Source organism: Triturus cristatus, chromosome 7 (assembly GCF_964204655.1).
Source record: "Triturus cristatus chromosome 7, aTriCri1.1, whole genome shotgun sequence".
In the NCBI taxonomy this organism is placed as follows: domain Eukaryota; kingdom Metazoa; phylum Chordata; class Amphibia; order Caudata; family Salamandridae; genus Triturus; species Triturus cristatus.
In genome coordinates, this window is record NC_140590.1 from 989,710,934 (window position 1) to 989,733,135 (window position 22,202).

Here is a 22,202-nt window from a genome sequence, read left to right on the forward strand (position 1 = left end):
TGCCCTGAAGCGACCTGAGGACAGCAGTGGAATTGCCTGGGGCACGCCCCCTGGATTCCTTGGGGGCGGTGCGGAGCGAGCGGTGGGCCTGCTGTCGGGCAGCTAGCTGATCTACTGGAAGGTCTGGCCGTGCTGCTCACAGACCGGAGATTCCACGGTGGGGTTTCGCGCCCTTTTTGGCCGCAACATCAGGTGAGCTAGCGGTGAGTGCTCGTCGCTGTGGGGTACCGCTCGGTCCGCACATCGGCAGACGGTGAGATTTGCACTGCTGGGGCATGTGTGAGGCCTCGCTGGGGGACCCTGTGGCCTACCACTGGATGCGGTGCTCCGTGCTCCCCATGCACGGTGTGTGACACTGCGGGGAGGCGAGCTGTGGCTGGGTGATCACCCCTTGCCTCTGCCTGGGCATTGGTTGGACTGATGGCTGGCTGAGGGCCCGGGAGGCCGGTGGCTTTTGCTCCTGGGACCGATTTTCGGCCCGCAGACCCACGGGCGGTGCTTCATTAACAGTACCCTTCTGTGGAGGACCGGTGGTGAGGCCCTCTGGGACCTGCAAGGTGGGGGCCTTCCACTGCTACTGCTGGGGCGCTGCACTCTGCCATGCGGTTGTAGGGTGCTGGCTTTTTGTGTGGAGGAGGCACTCGGACCGTGTGTCGACGGTCGGCGAGGGGGCTAGTTGCCCCCCTGTGTTCCAGGGACGGGCCTTGGTGGTGTTATTGCGCTGCCCCTGATTCTTCAGCCTCATAGGCCCTGCTGCTTTGGTCACTTGATAGAAGGCCCGTTTTGCTGCCATGTTCTCCTCCAAAGCTAGATGAGATAAGACCCTGAAAGACACTCTGCAGAAGACAGCAGGGCCATCCTCTTCTCAGATGGCTCCCCTTTTGCAACCGCCTGAGGATAGTGACCAGCCGGCCACAAAGGCGTTTATGCTCGATTTATTCTCCGCCATCAAGGAGGACATTCTGGAACTCTGCTCCCAACTCTCTTCTGACCTTCGTGAAGTGCGGCGCGACGTGGACGCCCTTGGGGACCGCATCGCCACTGTGGAAGAGCATGATTTGGCGCATAAAGATGATCTGCATCAGCTCCAGCAGGATGTCCTCCGTCTCACGGATCAAAACCTTGACTTGCAGGCCGACGTTGAGGACCTCGAAAACCGGTCTCGACGGAATAACATTAGAATTTGTGCGGTGCCATGGAAGGGAGAGGGAGACGATCTCCGTGACTATGTTCTTCAACTTTTCCGTCAGATTCTAGGGGAGGGGACGGAGCCGGAAATCCAGATGGATCGTGTGCACCGTGTTGGCTTGCCGAGGAGTCCGAAGGCTCCCCCACCAGACATACTGGTGTGCGTGCACGATTTCCAACTTAAAGAGCAAATTCTTCGCAAAGCCCGTGATCTTAACCCGGTGCAGTTTCGGGGCCACCAGCTGATCCTCTTTCAAGACTTAGCTGCTTCAACCCTGGTGAAACGCAGGGAGTTTAAGCCTATTACTAATCACCTTTGTGAGAATAACATCCCATATTTGTGGGGTCACCCGTTCCGACTTATCTTTAAAAATCAGGGTAATCTCCTCCAGCTCCGTTCTTTGGCTACAGCTTATGAGGTTCTGGGATTGGATCGCCCCCCTCCCCGGCTGGGGTTGCTGGTGCTCCCTTGCGGCGGCGTAGACGCTCGGATGGCTGGCAGCGAGTTGGGCACTCCCCCCGGCCCTCGGGGCCCGACGTGTCCACTAGCCTTCTGGAAAGGGAGGCGACAGTTACTTCAGTGGCACAGGTGACGGACAACAACGGCGCTCCATGAACTTTCTGTAGCGGGCATCAGGTGGACTTTTTCTTACGGCGCCGGAGGGGACAGGTCCCTGGTTGAGGGTTCTTGTCATCAACTGCCCTTTGGGGGTTGGATGGCTGATGCCCTTAGTGCCGAGGTGTCATTTCTCCTGGTGCCACGTTCCTCACATCGTTTGTTTCACGTGACAGACTGTTGTCCTTTCTCAGGGCCTTGGTGTCCTGTGTTTTGCATTGTTTTTTTTGTGTTAGTGGTGTTTTTTCCTGGGTTTGGGGGAGAGGGGTGGGGATGGGGGGAAAGGGTTGTTTTTGGGAATGTGTTGGGGCTCCGCATCAGTCCTCTCTGGGGGTTGGGAAATGTCTGTCCCAGAGTTGCTGCCCGTTGGCCCGTCTCATCGCTCTGGGGTCCTGCGCTTGAGCCCTGGCTGTTCCCCCCTTGACTTCCATGGGTAGGAGTCTCAAGGTGGTGAGTCTGAATGATAGGGGCTTAAATAACCCTGTTAAGCGCTCCGCTATCCTGTCCCTCCTGGAGGGAGTGGGGGGCGATGTGTGTTTGCTGCAGGAGACTTATCTTCTCTCTAAATATACTAAGCGGATGAGGGATCGGCGATTCCCGCTACAGGTGTGGTCTTCCGGCGCGGCTAAAAAACATGGGGTCGCGGTTCTTTTTAGCGTGCGTGCTCATTGTAAGGTTCTCTCCCACGTTGCTGAGATTAAGGGGAGACTCCTTGTGCTTTGTGTGCAATGGGGGGACATGTACTTCACTGTAGGATTGATGTACGCCCCGAATGAGCATCAAGAACCCTTCCTAAAGGCGGCCTTTTCTGAGGTGTTGGCTTCGCCAGATTCCCTGATCTTAGTAGGAGGGGTCCTGAATGTGGTGATGGATGCATGCATGAATAGGTCGGAGCAGCGGTCACATCATACAGGTGCTCTTTCGCAGGGGGGGAGACAGTGGTTGAGTGATGGTGGTCTGCATGATGTCTGGCGTGCACTGCATCCTTCTGAGCGTGATTATACTTTCTACTCGGCAGCGCATAAAACTTACACCCGCCTTGACCATTTCTTCGCCTCCACCTCCCTATTGCCCTGCCTGACAGATGCGGTTATCACTCCCCGCTCCCCGTCTGACCATGCCCTCATTTTGGTGTAACTCAGCTCTCCTGCTGCCGTCCCCCATCTTCTGGATGGCGCCTGCATGATTCTCTGCTACACTCAGAATCTGTGGTTACTCGTATACGGGACACGATCGTTGCTTACCTGCCAGTTAACGACCAAGAGAGTACGTCTCTAGCGGCGGTTTGGGAAGCCCTCAAGCTGGTGGTTCGGGTGAGTTCATAGTGCTGACAGCTGCGTTTACGAGTCTGCGTAAGGCTAAGCATGTGGAGCTGGAGCAGGAGGTAGGAGCCCTGGAGTCCATCCATAAGCGAACCGGTGCGCCTAGGGTGTGGAGAGAGCTTGAAACGAAATGGCGCATGCTGGAACACCTGGATCTCGATTGGGCCGAGTATTATTTTTTATTTCTATTTTGTGTATTTTATATAGCGCGCAGCTACCCCAACGGTGTGTCCCGGCGCTTCTGAGTGAAAGCAGAGTGATAGTCCTGGGGGGGTTAACAAAAGAGAAAAGTTTTTAGTGCCTTACGGAAGGGTAATTCTTCCTGGATCATTCTAATTGCGAACGGGAGTTCGTTCCAGAGAGTTGTGGCACAGACCTGGAAGGTTTTACCTCCAGAACGTGCTTTCCTGAATCTTGGTATGGAAAGCAGATGTTGGGAGTTGGAACGGAGGTTCCGAGAGTTACAGTAAGGACGGATACTAACAGAGAGGTAGGCCGATCCCCTACCCCTAGTTGCTCGATGGGCTAAGGTCATGGCTTTGAATGCAGCTCTTTGATGGATTGGTAGCCAATGTAATGCTCTGCGATGTGGCGAAATATGGGTGCGTAGGGAAACCCCGCAGACCCACCGAACAGCCGCATTCTGGACTGTCTGGAGCCGATGTAGGAGGCCCGCGGGCAACCCTAAATACAGGCCGTTCGCATAGTCCAGGTGAGATGTAATCAATGCCTGGACTATGGTTTTCCTGGTGTCACTAGGGAGATAGGTGATGAATTTCCTAATCATCCTGGTCTTGGAAAAATAAGCGGCTGAAACGGTCTGTATTTGGCTGCTAAAAGAAAGATTTAAGTCCCACTTGACCCCTAGATTTTTTACAGAGTCCTTAGGGACAGGGGGAAGGCTAAGTTCCTGTGGCCACCAGAGAGTTGCATCAAGAGGGGAGGGTTGATGGAAAAAGAGAACCTCCGTTTTCGCTGCATTCATGCGGAGGCAGTTATGGTCCATCCATTTTGAAATGTCCCGCAGACAATCCTTCAGAGTATCAAAAGTAGTCTGCGTGGCACTCTCATAGGAGAAAAGCAGCTGAATATCATCTGCATAGGAAGTAGCTATGATGCCCGACCTAGCAATGAGTTCAGCCAGAGGAGAAAAATAGACATTGAACAATAGTGGGCTCAAAGCCGAGCCTTGAGGGACACCCCATTTCAGGGTACGGCTAACAGAGGTAAAAGGGTGAGTATAGACTGCCTGGGTGCGATTAGACAAAAAAGAGGTCATCCACTCCAGGGCCTTCCCCTGAATGCCCTTCGACCGAAGACGGTCAATCAAGATGGGGTGAGAGACGGTGTTGAATGCTGCCGACAAGTCGAGCAGCACCAGCACCGCTCTGGAACCCCCATCCAGTTTCCACCGCACAGAGTCGGCCATTTCTATACGGGCAGACTCAGTGCTATGGCACTTTCTAAAACCATGTTGGGATTCATGAAGTAGGCCATGGGATTCAAGAAAACCTGCCAGTTTTTGCTGCGCTAGCTTTTCAAGGACCTTGGCAGGGACTGGGAGCAGAGAAATGGGTCGATAGTTCACCGGCTCATTAGGATCTGTATTAGCTTTCTTTAAAATCGGGACCAGTTGGGCATGTTTCCAAGACTCCGGGAAAATTCCGGTTTTGAGCAAGTCATTCCAGATGTAGTTGAGGAAGGGATTAAGAAAAGAGGCCAATAATTTATATTGCTTGGCTGGCCATGGGTCAAGTGGTGAGCCGGAGCGGCATCTAGACAGTTCCATCAGTGAGTGTTCCAGTGAGATTGCCTCAAAGTCTGAAAAAGTGGAAGAAGACTCGATGCGGTCAGGTAAAGGCGTATCACTCCCTAGATCATTATTCTTGGGGAAGGTGTCATAGATCTTCGCGATCTTGTCTTCAAAGAAGTCAGAGAGGCGGGAGCAAAGGGCCTGAGAGACTGGAAGACACTGTTTAAGAGCCAAGGGATCTGTGAAAGTCTTCACTGTGTTAAAAATTTCCCTTGCCGAGCCATGCGCTCTATTAATTTTCTCCTCCAGGTAACGTTTTTTATGCTCAATTATTTTCCTACGGTATTCTTTGAGGGCCAGTTTATATTTAAGTTTTGTGTCAATAGAATAGGATGACCTCCACCGGCGCTCCAACAGCTTACAAGAAGATTTATATTTCCGAAGCTCGTCGGAGTACCATGGGGCGGAGGGAGCTGCTCGAAATGTTTTAATTGGTCGCATAGGAGCGAGCGAGTCAACAATAGCAGAGGTGACCCAGCAGTTGAGGTTAGTCAGGCGTGAATCTAAATCAGGGGCGTCTTTGGGAGTGGTATTTACAAAATGTAGGGCAACACTGTCAGGGGAGATCTTACTCCAATTACGTCCTACCGCCTTAGGGGGAATTCTAGGTCTCACATGCTGGCAAAAATGAATAGCAAAAGGGATAAAAAAGTGGTCCGACCAAATCACCGGATAGGGATCCTCAATCAGGATGTTTGAGAAATTCGAGCAAACAAGATCAAGAGTATGACCAGGTTTGTGCGTAGGTTGAGAAACCAATTGGCTTATTCCAGCATCTTTTAAAGTAGAAAGAAAGTTAAGGCAAAGCTTGTCAGAAGAGTCTTCTGCGTGTAAATTTATGTCTCCTAGTAAGGTAAAATTGGCATAGCGTAGGCTAGCCTGAAGGACATAGTCCAAAAATGTAGCCAAGTGTGGTGTGTTAAGCTAATTTAATACAGAAGGGAAGGGCTTCAATCAGTTCAATTTGTGTGTAAGGGAAGGAAGAGATCATCCATTGGGATCTATAAATAATAGCTGCCCACCTCCCCGATTGCGACCCGCTCTATTGGCGCATAGGATATTATATTCCGGGGGAATGGCCAGGCATAAAGACGGATTAGATTCATCCTCCAGCCATGTTTCCGTAAGAAAAAGTAAATCCCAGTTATTGTCCATCAGAGATTGGGCGATATCGAGAGAATGTTTAGGCAGGGAGCGACAATTAATTAGGCCAGCCTTAATAGAGAAATTGCTGGTGTCTTTAGGGGCCTGAGACAGCGGCTGATGAAAGGGGCACGGGACCAATGTGTCATTCAGCATATTGCAAGGTTTGCCCAACTCTGGATATAGGGCTAAGTCCCTTTGAACAGAAACAGTGAGAGCACAGCATTTGTGTTGTATCGAAAACAGAGACTCCTTAAGCGCTTTTCCGCCTGCGCCATAAATTTTACCTTAGCGGGGATAAAGGGGGGGGTGGCGTTTGTTGGCCCATAGGCTGCGTGCGAGTGCGCAGCGGTCAGCGATCCAATCCATTAGGGACTCCCAGGCGGTGGAGCAGACCACCGATGCCCTTATTGTGGACTCATTCCGTCATTTTTATCAGCGCTTTTATACTAGGGAAGAGACCGTGCCAGAGGAAAGGGAGGCTTACCTTGCCTCATGCCGTATTACGCCGTTGTTTGCATCCTCGGCTGACGCATTGGAGTCCGCCATCCGTATTGAGGAAGTCATATCGGTGATAGCCCGTCTTAAGGTCACCAAATCACCTGGCCCAGATGGTTTCTCCGCTTTGTTTTTTAAGACCTTCTGCACTGAGCTGGCGTCTTTTTAACTCTTTTCTGGATACGGGGGAGGTGACTCCCTCTGTGTCGGAAGCTGCGATCACGGTCATACTTAAGCCTGGGAAGGATCCGAGGGACTGTGGCTCGTATAGGCCAATTTCCCTCTTAACTATCGACGCCAAATTATTCGCGAGTATTCTGGCGGCGCGTCTCAGTCCGCTGATGGATGGCATCATAGACCCAGATCAATCAGGTTTTATTCCTACGCGCCAGGGCGGGGACAACACCAAACGTATTCTCCATATTATTGACCTGGTTCACCGATTTCGGGCCCAAGCTTGTCTCCTTTCCATCGACGCCGAGAAGGCCTTTGATCGGGTGGATTGGGACCATATGTTTGCTGTTCTGTGCGCTTTTGGTTTCGGCAAGCACTTTCTTCGCTGGGTGCACTGTCTCTACCTAGCTCCTAAGGCGTCGGTGAGGGTGAATGGGTGTCGGTCTTCCCTCTCCCCCCATCTTTAGGGGGACGAGGCAGGGATGCCCCCTGTCTCCGCTATCATTCGCGCTCTATATGGAGCCCTTTGCCCAGCAAATACGCTCGAATCCGGATATTGAGGGTATTAAGTTTGGTGACGACATCCATAAAATTAGTCTCTATGCGGACAATGTTATTCTCTCCCTTACTCACCCGCGTACCACCCTGCGGTATCTGGCACGAGAGCTTCAAGACTTTTGGATTGGTAGCAGGATTTAAAGTCAATTTTTCAAAATCACTGGTGCTTAATCTTTCTATCCCTAAAGATGAGGTCAGTGACTTACAGCGGGACTTTGCCTTCCAATGGGTGCACTCTGACATACCCTACCTGGGTATCCGCTTGACCCCTTCCGTTGCTAAAACTGCCCACCTCAACTACAAGCTATTGGTGGAGCAAACTGCGAAGTCGTTATCCGATTGGTCTCGCCTTGGTCTGGCCTGGTATGGGCGGCTCGCGACAGTAAAGATTACTGTTTTGCCGCGTGTCCTGTTCCAGATGCTCCCAGCGCAGCCGCCACCGGGTACCCTCCGCAGGTTTACAGGATCTGCTTAATAAGTTCTTATGGCACAATAGGAGGCTGAGGCTCGCCTTATCGCTTGTTACCTCGCCGAAGTCCACCGGGGGGCTGGGTTTTCCGCTTTTAAGTGCGTATTACCAGGCCTCTTGCCTATTACGGAGTGGAACCGGCCTTTGTCCAGCAAGCACTGGCTTTTTATGGACCAGACGGTCGCTGGTTGTAATATCTGGCATGAGCTCTGGCTTTCGCGGAAGCATAGGGCATGGGGCCTTTACTCATCCCCGATGACCTCCTCAACTCTAAAGGTGTGGGATCTGTTGGTGGGCTCAAGGGGGTGGACCACGCTCCCCTCCCCTATGACCCCTATCGTGGACAACCCTGACTTTCCGCCGGGGTGTGAGTCCCCTGTTTTCCAGTGCTGGCGAGAGGAGGGATGTAAGAGAGTGGGCTCTCTCTTTGAGCCAGATGGCGTAATCCCTTCCTCCCAACTGCGCAAAGACTATTTTTCGTTGCCGAATACTGACGCCTACCATTACACACAGCTAGCACACTGGGTGACCCTCCCCTCCAACTTCGCCTTGATGTCCCGTCCCTTGACCGCTTTTGAGCGCTGGTTGGTTTATAAGAAGGATGACCGGAAACTCATTTCGGAACTTTATGCAATGATAATGGCGCATCCTAAGCAGCAGCGGTCGAAGGTGCAGGTTTGCTGGGAGACTGAGTTGAGGTGCCCGTTAACGAGCAAGGAATGGGAGCATGTTTTCTATTGCGCCCACCACACAGCGTCTGACACGGCGGGGGCAGAATCTGCCTATAAGGTGGCGGCATACTGGTACTATACTCCAGAGCGCATTCAGTCTTGGGACCCTACTAAATCTGGCCTTTGCTGGCGGGGGTGTGGTCACCCTGGCACTCTCGTTCACTTGCTGTGGCGCTGCCCGAAGCTGGTGCCGTTTTGGGCAGCGATCCTGGACGACCTTGATGAAGCGTTTCAGATCAAGCTGCTGCGGGAGCCCGTGCACACACTGTTGGGTCCCCCTCACCCCAAGTCCTTTCCCTTGCTCACGCTGAGGGGTAAACAACTTGCGCTGGCGCAGCTCGCGGCGCGACAGGTTTTGTTGGCGCAGTGGGGCTCCCCGGCTGCACCAGACCCGAGGGACTGGATCCAGAGGCTCTGGCACCTGCTTGCAATGGAGCGCCTATTGCTCAGACTTGAGGGGGGGGGGGGTTCGGAATACGCTAAGCTCTGTGCCCTTTCTTACAGCTTCTGTCAAAGGAGTTGCGGGCAGTCACGTGCCCCAAATATTTGCAAATTCTTCAGCTTATCGCTTTGGAACTGGCAGGGGCCACTAGGGAGGTTTGACTCATCTTTGATCAGTGCTGTTGACTCCCGGGGATCTCGGGGTGGAGGGTAGAGGCTGATGTGGAGAGGGTGGGGAGGGTTGGGGGGGTGTTTATCTGTTTTGTTTTCAAACTCTTATTATAAAAGTGATACATGAGCATGAGAGGAAGGCCCCATCTTGGGTGCCGATCGGGGATTGCAGCGCCGCCCCGATAAGGAGCAGACCCGATGATGAAGCATGACACCTAGCTGGCTGGGTGTGTGAGGGTCTTTTTCCAACAAGGAGAAGTTTCTTCTCCCCTCCTACACTCTAGTATTCACTAGAGCTCACTCTTTATACATATCGCCTGCTTGCATATTAGGAACTGCATACTATCTTTGTCAGAGGCCTGGCCTGTGCTACATCATTTTCTTGCGGGGTCACCCTCCGGGCTGTAGACCTGTGCGCTGTGTACTGCCCATTCTGTTTCGCTCAGCCAGCCGAGGGTTGTAGGCAGTTGAGCTGTGTACTTTGCAGGTGTATCACTCAATAAAAATGATTGATTCTAAATAGGGTGGATAGTCTAATGTCATTTCACCAATGCCCCTAATCCATCGAGCTATCAGAGTACGTTTTCCGAGGGCCACAGCTGGCATAGACACTGATGGTCTGCTTGACTCAAAAGAGAATGGGCAGACAGACAAATGTGTGATGTAGTACCATGCCTTCCAAACTCTAAATCAGATTCTTAGCTTCTGTTCCAACCTCCTCTTGCTTTCCCTCAAGCCAGAAGTCATGTACAGGCTCCAACCTTGGCAGATACACGATCATGCGCTATTTATACAGTACTTGACATCCTGCTCCAAGCCCAAAAATGCATTCAAGCAGAGACTTCACTTTTCCTGCCACCCTTATGTGCTATAAATGGGTTCCACTTAGAATGGAAGGGAACAGGCTGGTGAACAGACTGGCAGGTGTGAGAAACAAGAGTTTTGGAGGGAAGGGCTACCTGAACTTGTGCAAACGAAACACTCAGTCGGGCCTAATTTAAATGCTGGCAGTGAGGGAAGTCCATTGCAACAGCAAAGGAATTTCCTCCCTGTCAAAATTATGGTCTTCCCACCCAAATTGAATCGGGCACACTATATGTTTGATGACAGCCGAGACAACTCCATCTCTTCCATGGTCAAACACCTCCAGAGGCCCAAATGGAGTAATGTTCGTCGGAGGTGTAGTTGTATGTCCACCCACATAATTTCGATGGGCGTATATACAGCCAATTTTCAATGCCAGTCATTGCCAGAAAAACCTATTAGCAAAGGGCAATGAAAAGTACTTTTCTTTTTTTTTCAAAAAGATAATCCTGCTTTGGGATTTTGTTTTGAGAATAAAAAAAACATTGCAAGTATGTTGCGTGGCTCCATTCTGAAAACGCTGTGACGGCAGTTCATGCCTATGCTAGTAATGACATTTCCAAACTGGGCAGGTGGCACCTCTGATGGAGTAGTTTACTTTGTTGCCCAGGCAAAAATATGGGCTGCCCACAAACATTTAAATCAGGGCCTCAGTTGTCTTGATTGACATATATTTGTAGATCAATGGGCCAGACACCTGAGGATGAGGTCTGTGAGTATTAGTGATGCCTCTGGGGTCCAGCCACCCATGTTCGAGTACCACGGCAGCTGGTATTGGGATAAAGTCTATATTAAATCCAATTACTTAATGCTGGTTCCACACTGTGTCACAAGTTCAACCCACAGTGACTTGTCAGGTAAACCTCTTTGCACTGCTAAACAGAGCAATCTGAGTCTGTGCACAGACACAAGTCGCATCATGGTTAAATGGCTAGCTGTCCTCATGAGGAGACCTGTCAGTACAGTCAATGAGTTTTTTAAATCTATTTCTGGAAAATAATGTAACAATCATCTTGTGCTGAATTTCAGTTATGAACCTAACCCTGAAAGAATACACCCCATCAACATGAAAACTGACTTGGTAGGCTAATGTTTTTACCATTATACCACTTTAGTCTGTTCAGGTCATAGGTTCACAACATTGAAATATACTCTACAATTGTGTCAAGCTAAGTATGTTTATGAAATAAAAATAGCCACCATAAGTATACTCCTATTAAAAAATATGAATCAATTTCATGTGAGCATGCAGTCATTTTATAGGCTAACGATTCTCCATCAAAACTCTACCCATGAGCAATAATGCTTGTAGCGGTCTCTTAGCACAAAAGAAAGCCAAAAGAAAATAGCAAAATCAACATACCCGTGTTCTCATCACGCATCTTTATTAATTGAGGTGAAGGCTACATGTACAGGCAGACACCTATAGTGTTAATCCTAAGAACCCTATTCCTTGATTTAAAAATTCCCCATTTTTGCTGTTTTGGTGTGGGGCCACCAGAGCATCTCATCTCTATCCTTTGGTATATATGTCACTTCTTCCACTACCACATACAACTTTATTCTGGATCTCACGAGAGACCGCTGATTCTGTCTCTATTTTCAGGGTCTGATACGGATAGCTAGCATTGTTCTTATTGTTTTAAGTATACTGTGTAATACTACTATTTTCTTGTGAATTGTTGAGGACCTGTTAATTACAGATCTATGCAGCAAAATAAGAGTTTCAGTATTGTAAGGAAACTATTATAATCACTTGTTTGGCTCCTCTTCTGGTTAGCTGTTTGTGACTACTAGCCTGAGAGAGATATGGGCACATGTTACCCATGGACAATTGCACCATTGATCTTCAGGTCAAGAGATATTGGTCAGAACTGCAATTGAGGGCTAATTTATGATAGTATTGACCTTTGTAGGCATCTTCTGAGGCAGCTGTTTAAATAGCTCTACCACCACGGTTAGGTAGGACTCACATCTGTGCCATGCCAATGAAACATGCCCATACTGTTGGTAAACTTTGATATGTGGGCAAGTAATGCTCCAATATTAGGGACCCAAAGAATTACATTAGGTCTCTTGGGTGATCTAAAAAAATGCTTTTGGTTTTACTATCAGCAGACCATTGGTTTGCACTCCATTTAGAAATGGGGGTCTCTAGTTGGCAATGGTTTGCACCTTAGTCCAAGTAGGGGCCCTTGCTTCTAGGCAGGGTAAGGGAGTTACGCCCTTAGACAACCCCTGTTCACCTCCTTGGTAGCTTGGCACAAGCAGCCAGGCTTATCTTAGAGGCCGTGTGTTAAGCATTTGTGCACACATACCGTAGCTCAATGAAAACACTACAAGTGGACACCACACCAGTTTAGAAAAATAGGAAATCTTCATCTAAACAAAACAAGACCAAATTGACAAAAATACACCATACACATATCAAGATATCATCAAAAGGAGGATATTCACAAAAATAAGGCTTGTAGCAATAAATAGGTCCCCCTGGGGCAATTACGACATTGTGACAGATGAAAATCCTAAAGTATGGCACCGACCATGCTGTGTGCAGGCCAGGCATGGAGTCACACAGAACCCCAAGAACAGAACCTTGGCAACGATGAAAACAAAGATGGGGAGGTGAATTGTCGTTGTCACCAGGGGGCGTTGGTTCCATACAACCATAGGGAGGTGAGATGTTGGTTTCTTACTACCAAAGGGGAGGTGAGGCATTTGTTCCTTACTGCAATGCAGGGGAGGTGAGGTGTCAGTTCCTTACTGTTGACGGAGAGGTGAGGCGTTGGTTTCTCACTGTTGCCAGGGAGGTGACATTGCAATGGCGGTGGTTCCTGACGATGGTGCAGGGTCAATGGTTTGGGAGGTCACCCATGTCAGGTATCATCTCCGCAAGGATGAAGCACCTGATGTAGGTGAGGTCAGGGTTATGGTGTAAGTCGGGGCAGTGCGTTGTGAGCGTCATGAGCAGTGCCCTCGGCTCTGGTGCAGGCAGCTGCCTCAGTGACGGCATCTGAGGCGACACAGTGTGGCATCAGCAGGCGTCGGGCTGAGGTACAAGTTGGGGCGGTGCGTCGTGCACTTCACGAGCGATGCCCATGGCTTCGTTGCTGGTCGCGGCATCTGTCGTTAGCGTTGGTGTTGCTTTTTCCCTCTGTGGGAGCTGAAACAGCAGTTTCAGGTGCAGGAGGACAGAAGAAGTGAAGTCTTTGTGTCCCTGAGACTTCAGAACAGGAGGCAAGCTCAACACCAAGCCCTTGGAGATTTTCTTCAAGCAGGATACACAGCACAGTTCAGTCTTTGTGCTCTCCTTGGCAAAAGCAGCCCCTGCAGGCCAACACAACAAATCATCCACATAGCGATGGGGCAGTACTCCTCCTTACAGCTTCTCCAGCTCTTCTTCTTTGCAGAGGTTCCTCTTGAGTCCAGAAGTATTCTAAAGTTCTGGGGTCTAGGCCCCAAAATTTATACCACATTTTCCTTTGTTATCTTGTGGCAAAAGTCTCTCAGCTCAGTGTAAACCAGTTCTGTCCTCTCTGGTCCAGCTTTTTGGCAGGAGGTGGAGACAACATTGAGCACAGGAGGCAAGGCCTATTCAGGTGCAGGGAAAACTCCTCTGACTACTCTAAATACAACCCAGGTCTATTCAGCCCAACCCAGCTCTGCGTCATCCAGGAAGGGCAGGACACACCTCAACCCCCCAATGACTGTTTGCAGTGAATGTACATTCCCAGCCTCTATCATTCCAAAACCAGATGGTCAATACACAACTCAGGAGAGGCACATAGGATGGCTAAGCAGGAAAATGCTTAATTTCTAAAAGTATACCATAAGCTACTCTTCTCATGTCCCATCTGTCGGACTGCGTCTTGGGTAAAACTTTCCCCATTTTTTAACTCCTTAGAACAATTTTAAAACTTTTTCATCCATGGAAACCAATATTTATACAAAATCTTGGCAGTCAAACACTCTTATCAAATCACTCAGGAGACAGCGCCATTTCAACTTCTGGCTTTATTGTTGACCTTTTTGAATAACTACTGTATGCCAATCCAGGCTTTTTACAGCAACTCGTGGAATCCAAAAATGAAACGTACATCCGAGTTGGCTCATCTTTTTATACCCAATGCATTCCGAACCTATACTGGTTCTTCTTCAGTGGTTTCTACAATAAATAAAAGATATTCGGCTAGCTATTCACTGTTAACCTTTGTCATACTGAAAAAATATAAAAGCTAACCTGATTCCTCACATTGTAGCCTTGCTACCATAACCCACCGCGCTAGAAACCCATTTATGCATATACCCAACAAAAACTCCTTCCCGTAGCTTTCCCACCTTCCCCTACCCTCGCGGTTCCTGCCAAACCCACCCCGATGTTCACACCCATGCCCCTTCATCAATCTTCTTCAATTTCCCTCTAAGTCATTACTAAACCATACTAACCACAAAACAACTGTGCCCTCATGTTAAACACCCATCATCCAAATTGCAACCCATTTTTTTGTAACGGTTCTCCCCATAAAACTCTAGCCTATTTCTGATCTTAAACCCACCCCACTTGCCGCTTCCCAAAAACGAAACAATTCTCTACCTTATCAAAACTCTTAACCAACGTCCTGAACACCTCGTCCTTTTCTCCCCATGTAATAGAAGATCATTCGTTCTCGTTACTTTAATGTCCGTTACTTTAAAAAAACGCCCCTCAAATCAAACTTCATGGTTTTAACCCACAGCTGTGCTAATTCATAAAAAAAAGTTGAATGTGACTTCATATCCAATAATGCATTCCCCCATGTTGCCATAATTAATTCAACCTAAAGCAAAACCCCGTACTTCCCTCATTCCTCAACCCTCCCATAGCACGTCTAATCTACTCGCCACCACTAGAGTGCAGAAATTCTAAATCTGAACATACTCCATTGAAAACTAATCAGAGATGCCAAATAAAACTAGAAAATCGGCGCACTTTCAAAACAAATATCAACACATAATCCATGGTTTTACAAGTGAAAACTAACATAAGAATCTTGAAAAAAAATGCAAAAAGGTTAACTGTCCATTATCCAACGATGATTGCTCAATTGTCATATGTGCTGTAATGTCTAATTTCTAACAGTGGTATTTTTAAACCCACAATTTAAAAAACTTCTTTACTAAAAGATGTGTTATTAAATTCTGAGTTCAGAGGACTTAAACTCCATCTTTCTATCTTGTCCTCATGGGAAGTTATACTTGTAAAATCTTGCAAAGTATTTCCCATGCTATTCTATTGGACAGATAGCCTTTCAATAATGAAAAACGAAATACATACTATTTCACAATCAGGACATGTCACACACCCAGTACATGTTCTGCTTTTCAAATACACTGCACCCATGGGGATACCTTGAGCCTACCTGAGGGGTGTCTTACGTGCAAGAAAAGGGAAGGTTAGGGACTGGCAAGTAGGTGCACTTGCCAGGTCGACATGGCAGTTTAAAACTGCGTGCAGACACTGCAGTGGCAGGTCTGAGGTACCTTTACAGGGCTACTCATGTGGGTGGCACAACCAGTGCTGCAGGCCCACTAGTAGCATTTTGATTAACAGGCTATGGCACACTTAGTGCACTTTACTTGGGACTTACCAGTACATCTAATATGCCAATCATGGATAATCATAATTTACTTAGAGAGCATATGCACTTTAGCACTGATTAGTAGTGGTAAAGTGCCCAAAGTCCTAAAGTCAATGAAAACAGGTCAGGAAAAATTGGAGGAAGAACCAAAAAATCTTGAGAATAATCCTGCAAAAAGGCCATTTCCAACACCTCTCATATCAGCTAAATAACTGCTGGTCTTGGTTTTGATTCCTCTAACTGGGTACTGGAGAAATCATGGCTATGTAGTAATATTTTGATCCGAAGCTTGAGGGGTTGGCTTGGTACAATTACAGTAAGAAAACAAGTCACTACATCACTTTTTACTTGCCTACTGAGAGATTATGGCCTTTAGCCTACCTCAAATAGTTGGGGTGATCTCCCTATGCCTTAGACCATAACTGTATGTGTGTTTGAATTTGAGTTCAGGTTCTGAAGGGCAAATTCTTCTCAGGATCCATGAGCTAGACTGTAAATAGAAACCACAAGACCTGGTTTCCAATTAGGTAGATTACATGATACTGCTCCTATCAAAATTTATAACGATGCTCCCCTATTGAGGATTAATTATCTGCCATGCTCATAGCAATCTAAAGTTGTCTTGGCTCTAGACATTACGGGTTTCTACTTAGTTATACATTACAGGTGGAAAGTTCATACTCAGTGGGTCATCAGTGGTGGGTGGTAATGAAACATCATACAAAAGATAGCAAATTGCACTGTCTACCAGCTTCTTTGAACAGTCACCCAATTTAGAAGCTGATTGGTACCAAGTGTTTCCAGTGATGGAGCCACTGTAGGCATCATTTAGAGGGGCCTGATTCTGACAGTAATTGCATAAGAGGGGCCACAAAATTAAGAGTGCTGCCTCCTTAGTCAATTAAACTGCTTCACAGCCAAGGGTACCAGGAGTTGAGATCATGAATTAATGCAACAGAGGCTTCCAGCAGTCCAATTGGTACTGGTCAGCTGGAAACTTCACAAAAAGGCCTCTGGCAGCTTTTGGCAGCCCTGTAGTTGCAAAGAAGGTGAGACAACCTACCCATAGAGTACACTTCTTTGTCCTTGTTATAAAAGGAAGCAGGTCCAATCCTTCAGGGCTCCTCTCAGGTCACAGGCAACAGATAAAAACCTCTTATTTTCTTCCACAGGTCCAGAAAGTGTTCTGAAGAGAGTGCTTTTGGATGCCACATTTATGCCTGGTACAACCAGTGGATGGGGGTGGTTCCTGGCCCCTCCCTAACCACTAGGATAACAGTTCCCAGGGCATAACAATACCCACTTTTGAAGCAGTTTTTGTTTTCCCTACTGCAAACAATCCCTGAGTGCCCTTCAGTCCTAAAATCCAAGATGGGAAAACCCTTCTTTCTTTGTGCAGTGCCTTGTGACCACCCAAAGGAGTGGCAAGGTTAATTTGCAGTACCCCCTCCTTAGTCAGTTTAAACCAGTTTGGGGGCAGCTCGCCTCTTCTGGGTTTGTTGCCTGCTTATCAAGGAGGATAAAAGCTGTGGCCTTTCCAGCTTTCAACCAGCTTTTGCTTGTGACAGGTGTGAGAAAAGTGTATTATTAGTTGAAGTGGTTGTGAGACCACTCCGAAGTAACAATTTCAAGCATACAAATAGCTACAATTCTGACAAGGCAACCCTACGCCTTCCGACACCATTTCCTGTGGCATTGGCACAAAACAATCCCACAGTACATCTCTCTGCCCAAATCCAAGATTTTGGGACCCTTCAACCCCATGTCAGAGCTGTGGGCAAAACCCTTACATTTGTTCAGGATAATCAGTCACCCCTGATTCTGCCATGGGTTTTACGCCTCTGGAGGAGATGCCAGGCTGTCTACCTACACAAAGGAGGGAGCAAGCTAAGGTGTGACTGACATTTGCTTCTCAGACCAAGAAGCCCTTTTGCAGCAGAGCCATCTGTGCTCACCGCCCTTGGGCCATCCTGTCCGGATGAGGTCACACTTCCTCCTTCCAGCAGTCCCTTTGTTCCCTTTCCTCAGAGAGCTTACCACCTCCTAGCAGGATGGCAGTAGGATATCTCAGGTGACAACTGCTGAAGATAATCAGCAACAGTGACCAAAATGTTGTGGGCAAGAAATTTGTGACTTTTTAAAGTCACCTTTGTTTAATAGTTACTTTAAATCAGACTTCAGAATCAAGTCGGGTTTTAATGTAAAAATCAATTTGATATTTTGGAGTACTATGTTTGGGGTTCTCAAATCAAAGTTAGCACTTAAGAGGATGCCCTTAGAAATGGACACAGGTGTGGGGAAAGTGGAATGCCTTCAAAGTTAACATTTGCGATCCGCCTATGGTTGAATCAATATCAGATGTTAGCGACTAATTGTATAGACCGGAGGGGCTATGACGCCTTCACTACTCTACATAACTACATTGAACTGATTGTGTGGTAAGACTGTGAAGAAGAGCATGTAGTTGTAATCAATCGGTATATGACTAATCAAAGTATGATGCAGTATGCAGCAATATGTACCAATTGATGAAGATGCTAATATAAAATGTTTCAAAAAATAAAATAAAAAGTTAGCACTTATCACATGGGCTTGTGTAACTCCATGTTAACCAATGAGCCTACCAGCCTCCTGCAATGTAAGCTGCAATTTCAAATTTTCACTGTCAGGACCTGTCAACTTAAAAGGAACATGTCCTTCTTTTTTATATTAAGTACAATGACTTGTGGACTACTAAGTACTAAGGCCTTACCTCAGGGTGTGTTATAAAGTTTAAAAAGGAAGGTTTTGACTTGGCAAAAGAGTTCATTGTGCCATGCAGGTTTTTCAGCTAAAAGTTTGCCTAACTAGGCTGCGGTGGCAGACCTGCAGCCATGTTTTCACTTTGTCACTTTAGTGGTGGCACAATAGGTACTGCAGTCCACTAGTGACATTTAACTATTAGCCCTGGGTATACTCTGTACCATATACTAGGGACTTATAGGTAAGTTCAAGATACAATCAGTGATTAGACAATTGTATATACGCTTTTGAGGGTCAGAGCACGTTCACGGGGACCTGGCCAGCAGCATCTAGCAGAAAGTGGGGGAAAACATGCATAAAAGGCAATATCACTGCAACAGGGAAGGCCGCTTTGAAGTAAATTAAGTTCCTGGTTGGACCACAACTGGTCTTCTTGAAAGGTAAAGAGAAAACACATCCCCACATGCAAGCCCTTGTCTCTGCTGTAGCAGCTTTCATACTTCATCAGGGTTAAGTTCTCACTGGGATGAGAATGCAAATTAGCCTTATGGAGCTTCGGGCAGTGAAAAGGTAAATTTCTAAAAGCTACCTATCCTTCAAATTTATTAAAAATCCGACTTCTACATTGAGTTTGGCTTTTAACAAATATCGAAAATTGTGGTTTAATAATATTCCAATCTTGCCCCTATCCAGCAATTGCAGAATAATGATTTATTATTGTCTCCCCATGTTTGTCTATAGGATAGCCAGACTTCCTATAGTGAGAATAGCTTTTGGGTCCTAGTCACTGTAAGGACAAGTTAGCTTTACATTTTACATGTCCTACTTTTAAATTTCATTTAGCCTGCCTTGTTGGTTGCTGAGCCTAAATAAGGGCTACTTATTATTTCAAAAGATGTTTTTCTCCTATTTAATATTTTTATTTTGACAGATTGTGCTACAAGATGTAAGCTAATTGCTTACTTTCCCCTGAGGCGGAAGCCGGGGGCGCTCTTCTACTTTCTACTAGTTACTCAGTGCTCGCTTAGATGGTAATTTGTTTTTAGACATTGTATATATTTAAAACTGTTCTGTTTTAACTTACCGCGACTCCTTGCATGTGAGTCCCCAAGGGTTCCCACTCTCGATTGCCACTGGCGCAGCCGATCTCAGGCGCTGACGCCGGAACGCAGAGGATAGCCGCCGCCATCTTAGGGGAAGGCAGGGTAGCGGTCCAGATCTTGGACGCCTCCCGCCCTCCCTCGTTACTTAAGGGCTCTTTCCCTGCCTGCCTCCAGACTAATTGCTTACTTTCCCCTGAGGCGGAAGCCGGGGGCCTCTTCTACTTTCTACTAGTTACTCAGTGCTCGCGTAGATGGTAATTTGTTTTTAGACATTGTATATATTTAAAACTGTTCTGTTTTAACTTACCGCGACTCCTTGCATGTGAGTCCCCAAGGGTTCCCACTCTCGATTGCCACTGGCGCAGCCGATCTCAGGCGCTGACGCCGGAACGCAGAGGATAGCCGCCGCCATCTTAGGGGAAGGCAGGGTAGCGGTCCAGATCTTGGACGCCTCCCGCCCTCCCTCGTTACTTAAGGGCTCTTTCCCTGCCTGCCTCCAGACTAATTGCTAACTTTCCCCTGAGGCGGAAGCCGGGGGCGCTATTCTACTTTCTACTAGTTACTCAGTGCTCGCTTAGATGGTAATTTGTTTTTAGACATTGTATATATTTAAAACTGTTCTGTTTTAACTTACCGCGACTCCTTGCATGTGAGTCCCCAAGGGTTCCCACTCTCGATTGCCACCGGCGCAGCCGATCTCAGGCGCTGACGCCGGCACGCAGAGGATAGCCGCCACCATCTTAGGGGAAGGCAGGGTAGCGGTCCAGATCTTGGACGCCTCCCACCCTCCTCTCTATGTATAAAAGTAGATGGACTTCCCGTCCGCGCAGCGGGCGGGCGCAGCGGGCGCGCCAATGGCGCGCCGAAGGCGCGCCTAAGGCAAGCCCGTCTGCGCCCGTCCGCGCCTGGCCCGTGCCCAGGGCCAGTTCCCCTGCTTTTCGCTCTGTTGTCAGCCCTCTCTGTTGGTCTAGAGAGCAGCTTCTTCAGATGAGAGTGGATACGTGTTCGCCGACCTACCGCTGCTCTCCGTGCACGCTGGAGGGACGTCCTTTCACATGCCCTCATTGTGATCTGGTACTTTCCCCTATGAGTAAACGTGCTCTCCCTCTCTCCAACCCGACCAAACGTCCTACTCACTCCCTGAAGCTGAGGGCTGGCTTGGTCAACTGCCGCTCTCTCCCTCGCCATGCTAGCGAGATTTGGACATCTCTTGATACCCATGCCTGGGATATCCTGTTTCTCACCGAATCCTGGTTAAAAGATACTTCCAAACCTGATATTCACCTAGCTATTCCCTCTGGCTATCTCTTAATGGGCTTTAATCGAGAAGGTGGTAAAACAAGAGGTGGTCTTGCTATTATATTGAAATCCCATCTCCATCTGACTATCAGTAAACTTACGAATACTGGGCTGATTGAAGCCATGTACTTCACCATTTCAGACTCGGCTGCGGTTATTTTGGCTGGTATTTTAGTGTATAATCCCCCCAACGCTTCAGCCCCCTCCCTTATGCCACTGATACACCAGATAGCGGATCTTTCTCTTAAACATCCACACTTTATAGTGCTTGGTGATTTCAACCTACATGTTGATAATTCCTCCTGCTCCCAGGCTACTCAACTATTAGACACCTTGCAGGGCTTAAACCTGACCCAATTAGTTCAGGGCCCGACGCACGTAGCGGGCCATACTCTTGACCTTATTTTTTCCAACCATCCTGGTATTACAGTCCATCCCTCCCTCCCTCTCACCTGGTCAGACCACTATTTTCTCCCTTTTGATCTCATTCTTCCCTCGGCACCTGGTCCGGTGGCGCCTGGCAGGGAGTATGGGAGAAAATGGCATAAAGTTACCTGTACCGCCTTAGATCCCTTTTTCTCATTTCAACCTGACTCCCTGTCTAAAGATGTTGATGCTAGCCTGGCTCAGCTCAATTCTGCTCTATTGCTTGCCATCGATGCCATCGCACTTATTCAACTTATTACTTCCGCTAGATCTCGACCTTCTGCCCCGTGGTTCTCCCCTGCCCTTCGTGAGGAAAAGAGTCGCTGCAAGAAATTAGAACGTAAATGGCGGCTAACCTATGATCTAGAGGCTAAAACTGTCTATAAGTCTGCTTTAAAAAACTTTTCTCAATTAAAAAAATCTACGATGAGAGAATTCTTTGCTCTACAAATTAAGAATGCAGATAACTTTTCTAAAACTCTCTTCAAGATTGTAAAGGACTTTGTTAAACCCCCCGTTACGGTGCCGCAAAATTCCTCTAGCCAGGCTTTATGTAATGGTCTGTCGGTATACTTTCAAGACAAAATTGACAACATTACGTCTTCTTTTCCTACTGTGCTGACCTCCCATATCCCCTGTGCCAGGGACTCTGTGAGATCTTCATTGATGGCTTTTATGGAGCTTACTACTGAGTCTGCACTTATTCTGCTCACCCAGTGTAAGTCTGGTTCTCCTTTAGACCTGGTCCCTGCCAAAGTCATGGGCAACCTGGCCCCCTTGTTGGTCAGACCATTTCTCTCTATTTGGAATACTTCATTGCGCACGGGCCAGTTCCCGACTGTTTGGAAGGAGGCCTTGTTAGTTCCCATTCTGAAGAAAGTGGATGCGGACCCGGCGCAATTTTGCAATTATCGCCCCATCTCTCTCCTCCCCAAACCGGCGAAAATCTTGGAAAAGGCTGTGCAGTTACAATTGGCAGACTATTTAGAAACCAACTCACTGCTTCATGACTCACAGTCAGGATTT